At 35.3% G+C, this 5,937-nt stretch overlaps 1 long non-coding RNA gene across 2 annotated transcripts; it reads left to right on the forward strand.

Annotated features, from left to right (window-relative positions):
• The first annotated feature begins 246 nt into the window (after positions 1 to 246).
• LOC131254051 (uncharacterized) lies at positions 247 to 5,675 on the forward strand. Of its 2 annotated transcripts, none has more exons than XR_009175460.1 (3): positions 247 to 336; positions 443 to 514; positions 5,251 to 5,675. It is a non-coding gene; the product is annotated as an uncharacterized LOC131254051 (long non-coding RNA). The 2 variants fall into 2 exon arrangements; XR_009175461.1 differs by having other exon boundaries at positions 465 to 514.
• The last annotated feature ends 262 nt before the right edge of the window (positions 5,676 to 5,937 follow it).

The following is a 5,937-nucleotide window of genomic DNA, read 5'->3' on the forward strand; positions in this document are numbered from 1 at the left end:
TCATTCAACTTTTTTTCCCACAAAATTGGAAAATTATAGTAATTGATTCATGCTAAAAAAATTGATAGGCCTATTTCAACATTTTCTTTAAACATGACAACTACTCACTGTGGTCATAAATATTAGAACTATTGTGGCTAGTTTTGTTTCTGCATGTGAAATGCTGCATTCATATACATTTTCCAGTAAAATGTTCCAATCCCTTGGTGAGCTTACCTTCCTTTTTCTTTTTCTTTTCTTTTTCTTTTTTTTTTTTTTCTAGAATTCTATCGATCTGAAGGGAGGGGAGAACATATATGGAATGATTTCCCCATGTTCGTCAAAGTCATATTCAGGGTTAGTATATCCTTTCATAGTCTTTGTTTATGTTCCTAATTTCCTTTTCAACTTATTTATTTGCTTCTATATTGTGCATTTGTGCAAATTACCTTCCACCTTTGAGATTGTAATCTCTACAAATGCAGTGGGTAAAGTGATGGGGAAAGGTGGAGCAAACTTGGCATATATTTGGAAGGTATGCTGTCCTCTTTCATGATTATTATTTTATGATGTGTAGTGTTCTTAATCTTTCTTGTTTTTGAGAAATTTTGTAATATGGTCTGTTATGACATATTTATGTATGCAAACTAATGTGCAGTGTTCTCCATCATTTTTATTTTTGAGAATTTTGGTAAATTTGTTTGATTAAATTTATAACATTAAGCATATTTCCAAGTCTTAATTGTAATAGTAAATCCATAATTTCAATAATGTTTAAAGACGTCTTACAATTAAATCATTCATCGTCACATCACATTCAAACCAAAAATACATTAAAAAATACATTATTCATTTGGTATTGAAAAATTGCACCTCTGTCAATTATGTCCCATTTGTTTGCACATGTCGCACTTTACTATTTTTCGTTCCAATCCATGTGAATGAATTTTTATCTTTTTCGGTCTTTCGGCTAACCTCTTTTATCATGGGGATTTAATTTTCATACAATACTCCCTGAATTCGTTTGATCTTTTCCATTGGCTCTTGTCACGTACTAGGTATACGGATTCGTTATATGTGATCTTGTTATTTTGCGTAGTATATAATGGGAAGCAGTAGGTATAATGAGGAAGATTATAGTTTATATATGCTAAAAGAATATGCAAACAATGGAATCCTTTGATGTCAAACTCATGACATGTACACGAAAGCTAATTGAGCTTTATTATGTCATTGCAATCTTCGATAATATAATACTCGTATCGAGAAATTGTATGAGAACCAACATCTTGCGCCTTCGGTATAAGACCCCTTAGTTGTTCCTCCACCCATGGTGTCAATGGTTCAATAAATGATGACGTAGATTCTCTTCTCTTGTAGAACATTTCTTATATCTTAAATTTGACTATCTCTATCAGTATAGTCACAGTGTATTCTCTTGCTTCTTTGAACAAAATATTAACGCACTCTGATATGTTAGTAGTGACAAAGTTTATTCTTTTTCCTAAAAAATGTGAAGATTCTCATCTTTCGTATCTTATTTCTGTCAACCATGCATGTACTAGGGGGTTGACCATTTCGATATCGTGCATTAACTTTTCAAAGGGAGCATTCTTGCACGTCTTTATAACCGGCGAATAATACCTTTCCAATGACTTGTCTTTCAATGTGTCAACCAAGTTTTTGTAGATATGGTAGACGCAATAGCCATGAATTACATTTTGGAAGACTTCGGAGACTTCTTTCATTAAACCTTTATGTTAGTCTGATATAATGACAAGACCTAGAAATTACCTTAACGTACAATTGAGGTGGGTAAAGAACTAATTCCAACTGCCATTGTTTTTCGATTCCCCAATACCAAAGACTACTGAGAAAATATGATTGTCTTCATAAAAGGCTATAGCTATGAATAGAACACCCTTGTATTTACCTTTGAGGTGTGTCTTATCGACGGCTAACACTCTTTACAAAGAATTTTAAAAACTTCTAACACACTGTTCGAGAGCAACAAAACATCTCTCGAACCTGCTCGTTTGTAGGTTAACAAGCACGACAGTCACTGCCTCTAGGTTGGCCCTTCTCAACTCATGCAAATAGGTTGGGAGTTCATTGTAAGATTCTTCATAAGATCCCATTACACGATTGATTGTGATCTCCTTAGCTCGCCATGCTTTCTTATAAATGATAATAATATTATATTTCTCATGCATAGCCAATATAATGTCACTCAGCCTTAATCCTATCTGCAACTCAATACGACAAATAACCAACTCACTAGCTAACTTACTACTTATCGGTGATCGCTCTTCATCCATGACATGCCACATGTATGTTTCGACGTGTAAGTCTCTATCTTGAATATTCATGCATCATTCACCCTAGATGCATGAACCATCCATTCATAATTATCTTCGAAACATACCACGGTAAATCTCTTGGATGATAAGTACAAGACCATATATTGGAAGTTTTTACGAATTACAAATTGGCTAAAAACATACTGGCACCGACTCTTGTCCTTAAACTTTTGTCTAACGGCTATCTCAATCGGGTCATCTAATGAATCCAAATATTCTAATAGATATATATTGATAAATGCATCATCCTCGAAAGGCACATTAACTTGTCCAGTCATGAAGTTTGATGTTTGAGGTAGCTCGGGCAATGGAATGTCACTTAGACGTACGCATTCATCACCAATGGCAGAAGATGAAGGCATATGTACTCTTGTAGATAAAAGGTGATGTCATATATTCACATTTGAGGTTAAGGTTAGCTAGCCAACTATTACCACGTTCCTCACATAGATTTCTATATTCAAAAGGGACAATAACTTGACCAGTTATAAAGTTTGATGTTTGAGGTAGCTCAAGCGGTGGAATGTTACTTAGACGTACTCATAAAGGTGATGTCATATATTTACATTTCACACCATGTTCCTTACATGCATTTCCAATTGTAGGGACATCATGTTCAACACCACTACAACCGACAGGGTCTTTGTGTATTGTGTCATTAATGCACTGCATTGTCTCTATGATTAAAGGCATGTATGTATTCGAATGCTTCGACTATGCTGCCAAGAAAACTCCCACATCTTTGTTGTCTTTGATTTCAAATGGTGGAATTGATTGGTTTAAGCATGGGTACAATACTTTCATCTTAATATCACAATCCTTCAGTGTACTCTTAATAATATTGTACATTTTAGATAAAAGCTCCTCAAATGTAGTCTCGACATTCAAAGTAATGTTTTTTTTTAAAAAAAAACTTTCTACTCTTATACATGTATCCATTGTTTTCACATATTAACTTCCCACCATAAAAGCATACGATGATTCTCATAGCTGTTAACTAAAAACAAACACGTTAAAATATTTTCAGCGAATCGTTACACAATAAGAGCATACCATAAGAGAGTATTGGGTGAATTTGACTAAGTACCGGTTGAATTTGACCAAGTACTGGGTGAATTTGACTGAGTGCTAGGTGAATTTGATTGCGTACTCGGTGAATATACGAGGTGAATTTGACCGAGTACTTAGTGAGTTTAACCGAGTACTAGGTGAATTTGACCGAATACTATGTGAATGTATTGGGTGAATTTGATCGAATACTAGGTGAATTTGACCGAGTACTAAGTGAATTTAAATCGATCAATTTCACTGCGAAAAAATACATTCATTCTTCATTCTAGGTGAATTTGACCGAGTACTAGGTGAATTGTCATCGCGAAAAAACACATTTATTCTTAATTCTAGGTGAAACGCAATAAGTGATAATGCACGGTCGACCATGATAATGCATGATCAACCCTGGGATGTCTAGAGAGTCATGATTGATCGTGAAACTCCACGGTCGACTGTGTAAGCCTAGTAGGGAACCAAAATGTGAAGTCCACGGTCAACCATGAAAACCCACGTTTGACCGTGAAATGGACAGTGAGTCATCGTTGACCGTGGATTTTCATGGTCAACCGTGAACTAGGTGATTTTGACTGAGTACTGGGTGAATTTTCACCAGTCAATTTCACTACAAAAAGCACATTCATTCTCATTCTAGGTAAATTTGATCAAGTACTAGGTGAATTTTATCGAGTAGTAGGTGAATTTTCACCAGTCAATTTCATTGCGAAAAAACATTCATTATTCATTCTTATCTCCTACAACCGTCATTCCAATGAAACAAGAGTTTAAGAAGAAGAATAAGAGTATAGTGAAATGAAACACGATTTCAAAATAGAACCCTATGAAAGATTGCAAAAAAGCCTTTATACACAAAACCCAGAAGATTTCAAGTTTATCAATGCGATCGATTTTAAGCAATGAATAGAACCTCAAGAAAAAAAGATTACAGGAGGAAAAATGAAGAAAATATGGATTTTTGGGTACAACCGAAAGAAAGTAATATAACCCATGAAACAAGGGTATTTTTGTTTTTTAAAAAAAGTCAATGTGTATGGCATAAGTTTAGAAATGAAAAGTAAAGCGTTAGAGGTGCTGCACGGTTAAAAGTGAAATTACGTAGGAAATTTTTTCCAAAAAAATAAAATAAAATGAGGCAGATTAAATTTTCAGGTGGACTACACTCGAAAACAGTGGTGATTGAACGCCACCGTTGAAAACTTCTTGGGCCACAAGACTTTTGGATGAAGATGATATTTAAGTTTTCCCTTCATCCAGGTCTTTGTAACCTAATCAACAGGTTCCATGGCAAATAAACGTTACGGTGGGCCTTAGGGTTTTTTTCAATGGTAGACGTTCAATCACCACTGTTTTCGTGTGGTGTGGTCCACCTGACATTTGGATCCGTCTCATTTTTGGGCTCATGCCTAAAATAATGATCCATAATAGATAGACAGCGTAGATAAAATACATCATTGTGAAACCCACATGGTGAGTGTCAGTACGCAGTCCACATCCTCTTTTCTCATACATGTGAGGTCCACATGGTGAGTGCTCCAGCCTGATCTAATGTCCAGGGCATGATATCAGCAGCCTACCTTATTAACGGTCTAGATCTTGCTCACGTATGCCAATAATCTTCAATGTCGTGCGCTTGTTTTCCAATGCAACCATCATGTCTTGTTAGGTTAATACACAACATTGTCCTTGAACTTTCCACGCACAACTCTTTCCTTCTTGCTAACGTACCACCGATGTAGAACATCCGAGCCGTATAAGACGTGGATGCAACACATTTCATCTTAGCCAAAGGCCTGAATAAACAAGATAGTGTGGTTCTAACACATTTCAACTGATTCTGTAGTAATGGCCCACCATGAAATGATCCCCTGCAATGTCCGTACCATGAAATTATAACACGCTAGTGGGTAACCCCAAGAAGGAGAGGGGCCAAGAGATATCAAGAGGCAGGGTTCATAATAACAGAGAAAGAAAGTAGAGGGGGAGACAGAACTTTTAAAGCAACGCACGGAGAGAACTGATAAGTGCGGACGGCATTCGTCGAGACCGAGAAAGTTACGATTGACTGCACATGCTAAGGACCTGTTTAGACTGAATTACAAATGTAATGTGGTGTAGATGTACAATGCCAATACCTGTCTCCTGAAAAATAAGTTATTTGAGGGGCATTTTTTGTATTTACATAGGCACGGTAAAAACCATAATATGATATTTTTACATTATTAAAATGTCAAATTAATAAAGAAAATACACTTACTAAAATATTAAATCAACGATGAAAAATATACAGATTTGAGAATTTTGATTTGAGATTTCCATTGCTTACAAACTTCTTTGTATATCTCCCATTACATTAACTTTTGGCCATCGAATTACTGGCCAAATTATATTATAAAAGCGTAATGATGGTGCTTTTATATTATAATTCACAATTAAGGAGAGAGTGTCACATTAACTGAATTAAAAATTAAAAAAGTTAAAAATATACTTAAAGAAGTAAAATTCAGATAACTTATAATGCTGAGAAGGT

This window comes from Magnolia sinica, chromosome 8 (assembly GCF_029962835.1).
Source record: "Magnolia sinica isolate HGM2019 chromosome 8, MsV1, whole genome shotgun sequence".
Taxonomy (NCBI): Eukaryota; Viridiplantae; Streptophyta; class Magnoliopsida; order Magnoliales; family Magnoliaceae; genus Magnolia; species Magnolia sinica.